The 14,483-nt window shown below is 39.6% G+C and overlaps 1 protein-coding gene across 1 annotated transcript in view; it reads right to left on the reverse strand.

Annotated features, from left to right (window-relative positions):
- ALAS2 (5'-aminolevulinate synthase 2) overlaps window positions 1-14,483 on the reverse strand; it is a 69,021-nt gene that overhangs the window by 47,677 nt on the left and 6,861 nt on the right. The gene's annotated exons all lie outside the window — the stretch shown is intronic.

Below are 14,483 nucleotides of genomic sequence, written 5' to 3' on the forward strand. Positions count from 1 at the left end.
CCTGATGAGATATCACCAGAAATCAGGGTCTCTCATTGAGCCTCTGATCAGGGGGCATATGGTCCTGATGCAAGTGTGCCTACCTTCTACCTGAGTGAGGAAGCCCTCACCTTCTGCAGTTCAAGGATCCCTTTCATGTGGAGACCATAGCTGGTCCCCAGGGGTGTGCCTAGCAAAAAATAGGCCCATTTCCACAGACCCCCAATTGGATCATTTCTTTTAAAATAGTATGATGGCTCTATTTTCCCCCATCGTTTAACACGAGATAGCCCACTTCCAGGAGAAGTTAAAGAGAAAAAGCTTGATCTTATTCACAGCTCCTTTCTCCATCATCCCTGACAGAATCACATTCATAAAGCACAATTACTTAACTATTTTTCAATTCTCAGGCACCCCCTCAGTGCCCTATTCTTTGCCATAGCAAAAAAAAGAGCTGCTGTAAGTGTCTTTGTACAGATGGGTTCCTTTCCTCTTTGTGTTCTTTGGGACATAAGTCTAGTGACGGTATCCCTGAGTCAACAAAGGATGTGCATAATTTGGTAACTGGCAGTGGTACAGAGTGGGGCTTCTTAAAGTTTTTTTTAACTGGTGACCCCTTTGCACCTGAGAAGTTTTTACATGACCCTGGGTTTATAGGTATATAAAACAGGTATACAAATGAAATATTTACGATAATAAAGCCGAGTTTCTCAACTCCCACATTTGGCTATGAGACCCCCATATGGAGTCATGAAGCACAGTTTAAGAAGCTGGGGATAGGGGTTGGAGTGTCGCATTTGCAGTCAGGAGAGACAAATTCAGTCTTAGAGTCTCATTAGCTGTGTGACCCTGGGCAAGTCAGGCAGCCTCATCAGTAGGGACTATATAGCACCTACTTTCTAAGGTGGTGGTGAGGGTGGCTTGCAAAATGCTTCCAAAAGACTAGCTAGATTGTGATTTTGGGGCGCAGACTCCAAATCTCTCTCCAGAATGGTGGGAGAACGGTCACAGCTCCCCCAGCAATGCAATCATGGGCTTGTCTGCCCAAAGCCCGTCACCCTGCTTGCCTCAGTTTCCCCATCTGCAAAATGAGATGGAGAAGGAAATGGCAAACTGGTATCTCTACCAAGAAAACCCCAAACGGGATCACAGCGAAGCCGACCCCGCTGAGCGACAGCATCGACAATTTTGGTCCTCTGTCAACTTGGCCATAGGAGCAGAGCAGTTTCCAAGGCGACGGGAGGCGAGGGGAACGCTCCGCCCCTTCTAAAGCGAGCTGGGCGGGGAGAGGCCAGGGCGCACCACCGAGATGTTGGCTGCCTTGGCTGCCTAGAGCGGCATGGAAGTTCCCCTAGGAAGGCGGGAAAGCCGGCTCAGAGCAGGGATGGATTCGGGAGTACTTCCGGTAGCGGCGGTGCTTTCCGGGGCCTTGGAGTGTGAATGTATGAAGCGCGGAGGCAAGTTTCATCCTTCCCTGCCTCCCCCTCCCCAGGAGTCTGAGGCGCCTGTGCTGCAGGCCTGGATGCCTGGAGCTCTCCAGGGTCTGACTGGGGCTCACTCCCCTTCCTTCTCGTCCCCTCCGGGGCTCCGTAGCATTTCCCAGCCGCGCCTGCGCAGATGCGCTCTGGGCCGCCTCCCTGCGCTAGCCTGGGAGTCCTCCGACACCCTCTAAGTGGAGGGCGGGGCCGCAGCGGATGCCAGCCCCCCGAACTTGGCCATTAACCATAAATGAGCGTCAGTGCCTCCTCTGTGCTCATCCCCTGTTTATAGAGAGGGAAACTGAGGCCAGGACAGCCTGAGAGCCTCCTTCCTGCTGGACAGCTGCCTAAGAGCTTTAAATGTCCATGGCATCCTAGCCATCTCATTGGCTCAATGCTCTTCTCTTGCTTCAAAGCTCTTCCCCACATCAATCCACTCTCCACTCCAGGGGTCTACCCTGACCCCCCTCCATCCTCTTAAACGCCACTAGCTCCCTGTTACCCCAAATTTAAAAATAGTTACTTTTGGTACTTTAAACCTCTCATGACTTGACTCCTTCCTAACTTTTCAGTTTTTTTTTTCTTTTTTTTTTTTAACACTTTGCACTGCAAACTCTATAATCCCCTTCTATTAACTCACATCCTGATAGTCCAATTCCAGTCTCTGCCCCTTTGGCTGTTTCTCCTGGCTGGAATATTCTCTCCCTTCTTCTCCCATCTCCCATCTTCTAGTCTCAGCTCAAATACCTGTGACCTCAAAGCTAAATTGTGAAAAAGAACAAAAGGAGGGGATGTTTTGTATTAAAGAGAATTGTTTTTAAAGCTGCTTTAAAAACAAGATAATTCGGCCTTTCCTGCCCTACCCCCTAGCTGCTGATGCCTTCCCTCTGACACGGTCTTCCATTCACATGTGAGCAGACAGTTTATCCAGGGAGAGAAGGGGTCAACAGCACCAAATGTGGGTACAACAAAGAGGTTGAGGAAGATGAAGACTGAAGTTTTAAAAAAAATTGATAATTAAGAGATTATTGCTAACTATGAAGAAACGGTGCTTTAGAAGAAGGGACGGGGAAACTCAAACTCCTTGAAGGAGAAAATCTCCTTCAACTCTGCCACAGTGAGGGACCCCGCCCAAGGGACAAACAATTTCATTCCCTTATCTAGGTAGGGTTGCTTCCGGTCCCGAGAAAAAGAATTCCAACCCTATGGAATTAAAGAAACTCATTCAATTCTATTCAAATTCAGCTCAAGCTGAAACCCAGCTTGTGGATGAACCACCCATTAGCCCCCTTCAGCTTGTAGCCAAAGCTCCTATTATAAAAGAGCCCATCTAAAATCCTCCCTTTGCAGAGGTTCTAAGCATGCCATGCTATGCCATGCTGTGCTAAGGAAGCCTCTGCCCACTGGATAATTTCCTTTCCAGTGCTACCCTCACTTATTTCCCTTTTATGCCTCTGTCAGGATTTCTAACCTTACTTCCCAATCCCTATAATAAACCTCTTTTATCAATCTAGGTTTTTGGGTTTGTAAATTCCTTTACAGAGAATCTCTGCGCCAAGAAGAGGGTTCCCCAGACCCCCTACCCTTGTGCCAAATCCCAAGGGGATGCAGGGGAGCCAAACCTCTCCATTTGGTTCCCTGAACCCCAAACTGCCACTAGACCTTATCATTTAACTCCCTGACCACCAGAAACCCTAATCTCATTTTCCCTAAATCTAGACCTTATCATTTGGTTCGCTACAAAAGGGAATCCCAAAATCTAAACCTCATCATATTCTTGGTTCCTTCAAAGGGAACCCCAAAAACTAGACTTTACCTCATCACTTTGACTGAAGGGTTTTTAAAGGTGAAGGAGATGGACATATTTGAAAGCAGAAAGGAAGGAATCAGCAGATAGTGATAGGTTCAAGATTTGTGAAGAGATAGTGATTGAGGGAGCAATGAGCTGGAGAAGGTGGGAGGGGACAGAGACTGCCATGAAAATGAGTGTGAACTTTATTTGGAAGGAGTCTGGGATTTAAAGGAACATAGGAACTGGGATTTAAAGGAACATAGGAACTGCTTAGTCCCAAACCCTTATTTTTCAGATGGGGAAATTCCCTTCCCATGGAAGGGAATTGAGTTGCCCGGGAGCTCTAGGGAGCCACTGAGCTGATTAGTGTAGAGAACACAAAAATCAGATTGATGCATAAGGAAGAGAAATCCCTGTTTTTCCATTCAGCAAATTTGCCTTAGCTTCCTCCTTCAGGACCCTGATGAGATCTCTCATTGAGCCCTTGATCAGAGGGGATATGGTCCTGATGCAAGTGTGCCTACCCCCTACCTGAGTGAGGAGGCCCTCATCTTCTGCAGTTCAAGGATCCCTTTCATGTGGAGCCCATAGCTGCTCCCTAGGTGTGTGCCTCGCAAAAAAAAAGGCCTATTCCCACAAACCCCAGTTGGATCATCTCTTCCAAAATAGGAGTATGCTGGCTGTTTTTGCTTTCCACCTTTGCTTAGTATGAAAGGGAGTCCACTTCCTGGAGGAGTTAAACAAAAAACTCGATCTCATTCATGACTCCTTTTCCTTCAGTGCACCAGATGGAATCATTCCAGAGAACCACAACCCAGGGGAGCCAGTGACCCAGGGCAGATCCAAGGGATTATCCACAGGGCAGTAAGAGTTCTTGTTTCAGGGCTCATTTAATAATGTGACTGTGTATCTTACCCCAGAAGAATGGAAGCAGCTGGTTCCACTCAGAGGGCCCTTACTGCTTCCAGGTAAACCGAAGCCTGCCTCCAGCAATCCAGGCTCTGTGTCTTAGCTTCCTCATTTGGTTGTGGTAATGAATGTAAGAACAAAGCTAAATAGTAAATTTAAGAAATTGAAGATCTTCATATAAAAGGGGGAAAGACCCACATGTTTGTAGCATGTTCTATTTGTAGTGGCAAGGAACTGGAAGTTGAGTGGATGCTACAGTATATAAATGTAATGGAATAAGAATTTCTATAAAAAATGATGAGCAGGATGATTTCAGAAAGCCTGGAAAGACTTACATGAACTGATGCTGAGTGAAGCGAGCAGAACCAAGAGAACAGGATACAAAGTATCAACAAGATTGTGTGATGATCAATTGTGATGGATGTGGCTCTTTTCAACAATGAGGTGATTCAGGCCAATTCCAATAGAGTTGGGATAGAAAGAGCCCCCCAGAGAGAGGATTGTGGGAACTGAGTGTGGATCAAAGCATAGTATTTTCACTGTTGTTGTTTGCTTGGTTTTTTTTTTTCTTTCACCTTTTGATCTAATTTTTTCTTGCACAGTATGGTGAATATGGAAATATGTTTAGAAATGTGTTTAGAAGAATTGCACGTTTCATCTATATCAGATTGATTGTTGTTTATGGGAGGGGGTAAGAGGAAAAAAGGGAAAAAATTTGGAAGGCAAGGTTTTGCAAAGGTGAATATTGAAAACTATCTTTGCATGGATTTGGAAAATAAAAAGCTATTAGTTTAAAATAAAATAAAATTATAATTAATGTTTAAAAAAAAAAAAAGAAACTGATCTTTTCCGTGTATTGACCCCTGCCTGCCTCAAATGACCTTGTGAGTTGTCATGGCTGAAAAATTCATCTAGTAATGAGCCTCTCCACAGTCAATTCTGCTGGCCCTCCAAGGAAAGACACATCAAACTTGGTGAAACCTGACAAAGTTTGCAGACCACTGAGAACCCAGGATCACCTTCCCACTACAAGGAGTGTAGTGTAGAAGGATTATTATCATTATCATTATTTCCTGGTATTCCCAAATCAAAGGTTGTTGAAAATGTTTATTGATCTGTGGATTGTTTACCAGGTCTTTAAAAGATCCAGGAACAAAACTCTAAATAAAATAAAATTCTTATCCACCAATAGTTTACAATCTAATAAGGTAGGTAGGTTTTAGTTAACTGGATTACAAAGCAGCAAAAAAAGTGATGGATCTTCCAGACTTTAGGGAGGCTGGCTCTGAGATAAGAGTTCATTCTAGGATCATGCTCTGCACAGATTTGTCTGTGCCTTCTCTTTGTGGAAGCAGCTGCAGGCAGTGTGTAGAACACTGAGCACAGTGCAGAGAAGGACCTGATGTGGTGAGAACATTAGGCCAAGACTGCAGCATGCTGGGAGGCAGGGAGGCTGGGACTCCCAAGCTGCCCTCTTGCTTCTGATGGGTGTGGCCTTGAACAGATGCTTTATCCCTAAGTGTCAGTTGCTTGGAGTGTAATACTCTCTCAGGCGCCTCTCAGCTCTGATGTTCTGCCATGCTTATAAAAAGAATAAGATGCTCCAGTCAGTTTCTGGGCCCTTTTTTGTTTAATTGAAGGCCAGTGGTGACTTGGAGCAGTGTTTCATGTGGCTCTTTCTAGTTTATGATTCTATTTCTGAGAACTGTCTGCTCACATCCCCTGGCGGCTGATACACTGCAGCAGGCATGTCAAACTCATTTGCCAAAGCAGCCGGGGTGAAGCAGATTAAAATGCAAAAGTTTAGTATAATAAATAAAAATACAACATGACTCCATCTCTCAGCTCTGAGCATTCTCTCTGCCTGTCCTCCCGGTGTGGAGTACTCTACTCTCCCTTCTCCACTCTGCCCACTGACCTCCCTGGCTCCCTTTAAGTCACAACTAAAAATGCCCCTTTCTCCAGGAAGCCACCCCCACCCTGCTTCATTCCCAAGGCCTTCTCTCTGTTCCGTTATTTCCTATTTCTCCTGTCCTCAATGGACTATTTCTCCTGTCCTCAATGCATTTCTCAGTGTGGATATCTAGGTTTTTGTGGGGTCTCCCCTATTCGATTGAGGGGCAGGGACCACCTTTTGCCTCTTTTGTTATCCCCGGCTCTTAGCCCAGTGCCTGGCACATAGTAAGTACTTAAAAAAAGGCTGACTGTTTGATGTTAATCCATGGTTCTATAGGTCAGTATTTGGGCAGCCCACAGGGATCCTCTGTCTCTTTGAGTTTGACAGCATTGCCCTGTGGTTTCGCTCTTATATATTTCTGGGGAAGCTGGCTGTTTTCTGAGTTCCGAATGTTTTTGTTTACCAAAGTTTCCAGATACCAGGGGAAGCAAGGTGGAGAGGATTTCCCAGAGGACAGGCAGAGTAAGAAGGAAGAGCCATAATCAGAAAATAGACACAGAGAGTCTAGGCCAAAAAAACTGTGTTTTGTTTGTCTTTTCCTCTGCTGGTCAGTGTGATGGGGAAGGTTTCCCTGAAGGTTAAGAAACAGTCCAACTGATTGAGGTGGGGGATAGAGAGCCAAGGCAGAGAAGGGAGCAAGCTAGAGGGACAGCCCCTTTACTGGAGTACTGTGACCTTGGATGGAATAGATAGGTCTGGAAAGATACCTTGGACCTAGAGCCAGAGAGAGGGCCTTCGGAATCACACAGGCCAGCCTCTTGGTCCTATTGATGAGGAAACTGAGGGAAAGAAAACATTTGTCCAAGGTCACACAGGTAGTTCATAATAGTGCTGGGATTCAAGCTGGGGTCCCCAAACCCAAATCCATTGCTTTGTTTTCTTTCTACTCCTTAGTTGGTCTTTCACATTGTGCTCATTAATCCCCTTGCTATATCCTAGTCAGTGGTAGCATACCTGAGAGTCCCTAAGAGTCCATCCTGGGCCTCTCTAATGTACCTTCTGGCATTTTGCTCCCTCTTCTCTTTGCTCCCACCCGAGGGGTTCAGAATAGCTGTGTTCCAATCCCAGGTGATGATCTCTACTTCCATTTCCATTCAGGAGGCCTTATTCTGCGAAGCAGAGCTGATTTATTGGCTGGAACAAAAGAAAAAGCCATGGGCTTCTGGATCCCCTGGCTGGGCCTGAGACCAGCAAAAGAAATTCCCTCTCCAGTGAGTAAAAGAAAGAGACATCGGGATAGATGAGGCTCAGAGAGAACAGCTCGGATGTCAGTGCTCAGTGGTGGTGAAGGCCAGGGAAGGTATCTGCCATCACAGGGTACCAGCCCCCAAGAAGGGGCTTCATAAGCCCTGAGTACAGAAGGAAAAGCAGGACTTCCCAGCAGGGTACAGGTGGGTTTGGATGGCCTTGGAGGTACTTCCCAGCATGGAGCTTCTCCAAAGTTCCGGCCTGAAATCAAATGAGGAGGAAATCCCTTGGAGCCGAGAGCCGCAGCCAAGCTCTTCAGTCAGCTATGCTGGGGCCAGATGTGATTGTGGGGAAGGCGGCTTAAGCAAAGGGGCAGAGATGGGAAGAATGTCCTCCGGAAAGTGCAGCAGGAGGCGGAAGTCAGGAAAGAAAAGCCCAGAAATGAAAGATGAGTTTCGACCTATGGCAACTAACTTGCTGCAGATAGAAATGAGAAGCCGAGCCTTGGAGGAAGCAGCAGCAGAAGCACCACTCCCATCTCTAGGCTACATGCACATCTGGCAGAGCTGTTCTCCCAGAGGCCAGTGCAGGAGTCATGGCCCTCACGCCATTACTTACGAAACACAGACTCAAACGGGTTGAGGGACTTTCCCAGGGTCGCCTGTCTCTGGCTCTCTAGTCTAATGCTTCCCCTTCTTCTCTATGTTTCATTAGCAAATCATTTACCAAAAAAAACGAGCACCACTATCTTTGATTAGGAAATGTCAAGAAATGAGGGGAACCATTCTACAGAGGAGAAAACTGAGGCCCGATAGAGGAACCTTAGAGTGGAACGGAAGCTCAAAGCCTTGAGCAGGGGTGCTCCTCCCGCCTCAAGTTGGAGAATTTCCATGTTGGGTAAACAGCTGAGGCTGCACTAAGACTTAAGGGAAGTTGTCCAAGTTGTGGAGATGGGGAATCTGCCTCCCAATAACTTGCACCCATTGTTCTGTTCTGCCTTCTGGGGCCAAGCCCAAACTTTCCCCAGAAGTGACCCTGGGCTGATGCCTCTTCCTCTGTAGTCACCTGCCCATCCTCCTTTTATTTTCTCCTTGCCACTGGAAGGAGCTACCCTGAGAAAGGCAATGGTATTCTACATCTTTTGTCTTTTAAAATCCTTTTTGAGCTCTTCCAGAAAGGTCCAATTCATATCCCTCTTTGAGGTTTTGCATAGATGTGTTTTGTTCCTGTCATCATAGCAGCTTTCTGTGGTCAAGGTTCTTTTTTGTTTTTTGCTCATTTTCTTCCTTCTTTCCTTCCTTCCTTCCTCCCTCCCTCCCTCCTTTCCCCTTCCCTCTCTTCCCTTTAAGTGAAAAACTGTTAAGCAACATGAACTACATCTGACAGCATATGCAAAGGGAGAGGAGATGTATAGCACAGTGGAGGCAGGAGAGTTTTGCTGGCCTGAGTTTTCCTTGTCAGGTGATGTTAATCCTTACACTACCTATGTGTTCCAAGTAATCCGCTTTAGAAACATGAACGCACTGTATGAATATGGCCCGTGGGATTTCTTTCTTTGTCATTTCAGGTGACAAAACTGCAAGAAGATGGTCTTTTCTGAAGCGAGACATTTCTGAAGAAGTAGCCTCATAGGATAGGTTATGGCTAGGACTTTCAAGGGCTGTTCTCCCCAATTTAGGAGAAACTTTTGAGTATAACATACAAATGTAGATTTGCAGCAGAAAAAGCCTCCCAGAAGAAATTAAGGCTCTCCCCTTCCCAGAACAGAAGTTTCCATCATGGGACAGTGGCCCTGGGGAGAAATGACCTCGGGACAGGAAGACCTCCCCAAAGCATTGTATAAGAGAACTTCAAACGTAATAACCCGAGAAAGAATTTATGGAACAGAGACTCCAGAGAAACAAATAACAGATTTTTAGTGTCAAAAAGTGTTCAGAGTTTCTTCCAAATCATAGGATTCTTGTGGGAGAAAAGTGTGGGAAGCTTTCGGTAAGAGTTCCAATCTCATTAACCATCAGAGATCACACAGCAGAGAGAAACCTTATGATAGCAATGAATGTGGGGAGGCCTTAATTGTAGCTCCGTTTTTACTGATCATCAGTGGAGAGAAACCCTATGAATGCAGCACATGTGCCAAAGGTTTTGAGTTTTTTTTCTTCATAAAAGATATGAGAATTCGCAGTGGAGAGAAACCCTTTGAATGTACCGAATGTAGGCAGGCCTTTGGAGGAAGCTCGGACCTCATTCAGCACCAGAAAGGCCACAGTGTGGAGAAATCTTAGGGGACACTGGACATCAGCCAGCAACAGAAAGTTCACAGTGGAGAGTGTGGGAAGGGATTCAGGTATAGTGTGGCCCTTGTCCAGTATCAGTGAATTCACAGTGGAGAGAAACCCTTTGAATATAACAAATGTAGGAAGGCTTTTAGAAGAAGCCCAGACCTCATTCAGCACCAGAAAGGCCAGAGTGTGGAGAAACCTAATTGTGTGGTGAATGTGGCAAAGCCTTTCAGGGTTCAGCAGATGTCAGCCAGCATCAGAAAGTTCTTAGTGAGGGGTGTTGGAAGGGATTCAGGTAGAGCGTGGCCCTTGTCCAGCATCAGCAAAGTCACAGTGGAGAGAAACCCTATGAGTGTCAGATTTGTGAAAAGGTCTTTAGTGGCTGTGCAACAAGAAAATGGGATTTACACACATATATTGTATCTAGGTTATATTGTAACACATGTAAAATGTATGGGATTGCCTGTCATCAGGGGGAGGGAGTGGAGAAAGGGGGGGATAATTTGGAAAAATGAATACAAGGAATAATGTTATAAAAAAATTGCTCATGCATATATACTGTGGGAAAAAATTCTAAATTAAAAAAAAAAAAAAGAAAAGGTCTTTAGTCGCGATGAATGGCAATTTGATAGTAGCAAAACCTTCGGTTGGAACTCCATCCTTATTAAACCCCAGAGGATCCATAATGGAAAGAAACCCTATGATTGCAATGAATGTGATAAGATCTTTAGCCAGAACTTGAATCTTATTCAGCATCACGCTTGAAAGTAATTCTCTAAGCATAATAAATGTAGAGAAGCTAACTTATAAATATGTTCCCTTTGAAAGATTCAAATGAAATTGTGAAATGCTTTAGTGGCAGGACTCAGGGATCAATGCTTGTCAATACTTAAAAAAAAAAGCCAACTTGATTCAGTTTAACTAAGTTGATTTGTACAGTAGAAAGAATTGTGTTCATATATTGTATCTAAAATATACTATAAAAAATAAAAACAAACAACCCCCCCAAAAAAAAACAAAAACAAAAAAAAATACTATAACATATTTAACATGTATAACTGTATAATACTACCTGCCATCTAGGGGAGGGGGTGGAAGGAGGGAAGGGAAAAGTCAGAACAGAAGTGAGTGCAAGGGATAATGTGAAAAATTACCCAGGATTCTTTTTGTACAGCAAAATAACTGTTTAGACATGAATACATATATTGTATTTAATTTATACTTTAACATATGTAACATGTATTGGTCAACCTGCCAACTGGGGGAAAGAGGGTGGGAGGAAGGAGGGGAAAAATTGGAACAAAAGGCTTGGCAATTGGCAGTATTGTAAAAATTACCCATGCATATGTATTGTAAATAAAAAGCTATAATAATAAAAAATAAATAAATAAAATAAAAAAGAAGAAAAAAATTACCCATGCATATGTACTGTCATTAAAAGTTATAATAATAATAGTAATTATAATAATAATAATAATAATAAACAACTTCCTAGCTATGTGACCCTGGGCAAGTCACTTAACCCCAATTGCCTCAGCAAAAAAAAAAAAAAAAAAATTATAATAAAAATTTTTAAATTATGAAAAAAAAGTTTCACTTTCTGTATGAAGCTTTCTTTCTTCATAAAAAACCTCAAATTTCACCTTCTATACAATACTTTTCTTAATAACTCCAAATGCTAATGTCCATCTTCCTTTTTACTTTCTATTTAATTACCTTGTATTTACTTTTTGTATTCATTTTGTATGTACTTGCATATGTTTTTGTTATTTCTACTGTTAAAATGTAAGTTTTTTGAGGAAAAAAAAAAGAATGAATTGTGTTCTCAGAGTTAAGAGAAATAGGTTCAGATCCTGAATCTCATTTATCAGCTAGGTGCCAATGTCTTTCAGCCTCAGGTTTGTCATCTGTCAAATGGAGCTAACAATACTTAGCAGACCCGTGGAAGAATCAAGAGATATATGTAAAGTGATTTGTAACCTTTAAAGTGCTATATTCATGTTAACCATGATTACTATTACTATTAGACTCCAAGTAACAATTGATTAACAAGGATTTCTTAAACATCTATCATGTGCTGGGCAAAACAATTCTGACTGTTGCTGTGGACATTGTCCATTGATATAATTTGATGGGAACCATTTATTATTAAGTATCTCTTTTACTCTGTCTCCTTTGCCTCTCTTCCTTCTTCCCCTGTCCAATAAGCTCCCATTTTTGCATCATTTTGTAAGATGCATAATGGAAGTGTTGTCCCCATTTTACAGATGACGAAACTGAATCCCAGAGGAGGGTAGCCACTTGGGTTCAGTCACATAGTAAATAAGAAAACCAGGGCTTAGAACCCAAATAGTCAAATCTCATCTCTTACCACACTGCCTCCATGATGTCCGCATGGTCACAGCTTCTGGCCTCTGGTCACATTTCTGAAAGTGGTCTTGGATATTATTACCAGCCCCCAAACGTATCCCTTCCTAGCACCTTGTATCTTCCTGCTTACTGAATATATCCCCATAACAAATGAAATCCTTTCCTAAGTGACCTTGGAAGTCCCTTCCAACTCTGAAATGGATCTAGCCGATTCCATTTATAAGTAGCACAAGATCAGCTGTACCATAACTTCTTCCCATTATTCCTAGTTCTTCCCTGTGCACACTACTTTCTCATATATTTGAAGGCAATAGTCACAATCCTCCTAAACCATCCTCTCTCCATTTTCTGCACCTAATTCCTCTTTGTCATATCTGCAATTCTCATCCTAGTCACCTTCCTCTGAGGGCTACCTATGTGATCAATGGACTGCCTACCAGACTTTTGTTCATGTGTTCTGAGGTTTGGTTTGTAGGATCATAAGACAGACAGCTGGAAAGGGCCTAAGAAATGGATTCTCTCCCTCTCTCCTTCTCTCCCTCATCTTTTTTTTAATTAATGTTTTTATTTTTGTTAATTTTATAATTCTAACATTTTATTTTATTTTTTTTATAACTATAACATTTTTATTTTATTACAACTTTTATTATAATTATAACATTTTTATTTTATTTTATTACAACTTTCATTATAATTATAATATTCTTTATCTTATTTTATTACAACTTTTATTATAATTATAACATTCTTTATCTTATTTTATTACAACTTTTATTATAATTATATTTTTATTTTATTTTATTACAACTATTATAATTATAACATTCTTTATTTTATTTTATTATAACTTTTATTATAATTATAACTTTTTCATTTTATTTTATTATAACTTTTATTATAAATATAACATTTTTATTTTATTTTATTATAACATTTTTATTTTATTTTAACTTTTATTACAATTATAACATTTTTATTTATTTTATTATAACTTTTATTATTAATATAACATTTTTATTTTATTTTATTATAATTACAACATTTTTATTTTATTTTAACTTTTATTATAATTATAACATTTTTATTTATTTTATTATAACTTATTATAAATATAACATTTTAATTTTATTTTATTATAACTTTTATTATAATTATATTTTTATTTAATTTTATTATAACTTTTATTATAACATTTTATTTTATTTTAACTTTTATTATAATTATAACATTTTTATTTTATTCATTATAACTTTTATTATAATTATAATATTTTTATTTTATTTTATTATAACTTTTATTATACTTATAATATTTTCATTTTATTTTAACTTTTATTATAATTATAACATTTTAAATTTCATTTTATTACAACTTTTATTATAATTATAACATTTTTATTTTATTATAATTATAACATTTTTATTTTATTTTATTATAACTTTTATTATAAATATAACATTTTTATTTTATTATATTATAACATTATTAATAATAATTATAACATTTAATTTATTATATTATAACATTTTCTAATATCAATTATATTAATTATAAATATAAATATTTATATTATATTATAACTTTTATTATAAATATAATATTTTTATTTAACTATTATTATAACATTTTTATTTTATTATAACTTATATTATAAATGTAACCATTTTTTATTTTATATAACTTTTATAATTATAACATTTTTATTTTATTTTATTTTATTATAACTTTTATAATAATTATAACATTTTTTATTTTATTTTATTATAACTTTTATTATAATTATAACATTTTAATTTTATTATAATTATAACATTTTTTATTTTATTATAACTTTTATTATAAATATAACATTTTAATTTTATTTTATTATAACTTTTATTATAAATATAACATTTTTATTTTATTTTATTATAACATTTATTATAAATAAACATTTTTATTTTATTTTATTATAATTATAACTTTTTTTGACAGCACATATGCATAGGTAATTTTTTACAACATTATCCCTTGTACTTCCTTCTGTTCTGACTTTTCCCCTCCTTCCCTCCACCCTTCCCCTAGACGGCAGGCAGTCCCATACATGTTACATGTGTTATAGTATATCCTAGATACAATATATGTGTGCAGAACTGTACATTTTTCTTGTTGCACAGGAAGAATTGGATTCAGAAGGTAAAATGTGCTGTCTCCCACTCATGTTAAGCATACAATTTTACTTAGAACCAAATGGGTCAGAAAAGAATCTTGACTTTAAGAAATGGCAGTGTAATTGGTTGAACAGAGCCAGGAAATCTAACTCAAGCTCTGGGCCTTCACAGTCGGGGCTCTTTCCAGTACATTTCACTGTCTTTCCAATTCCATTCTGGACAATTTCTTTATTATTTATTTATTATTAATATATAATATTATTAAATAAATATATAATAATATATAAATATATATATATATATAATCATTTAAATAAATATTATTATTATTTATTAAGCAGCTACAGAGACAAAACCAAAAAGCACCTGACCTTTCCAGGA

The sequence above is a fragment of the Sminthopsis crassicaudata genome, chromosome X (assembly GCF_048593235.1).
Source record: "Sminthopsis crassicaudata isolate SCR6 chromosome X, ASM4859323v1, whole genome shotgun sequence".
Lineage (NCBI taxonomy): Eukaryota > Metazoa > Chordata > Mammalia > Dasyuromorphia > Dasyuridae > Sminthopsis > Sminthopsis crassicaudata.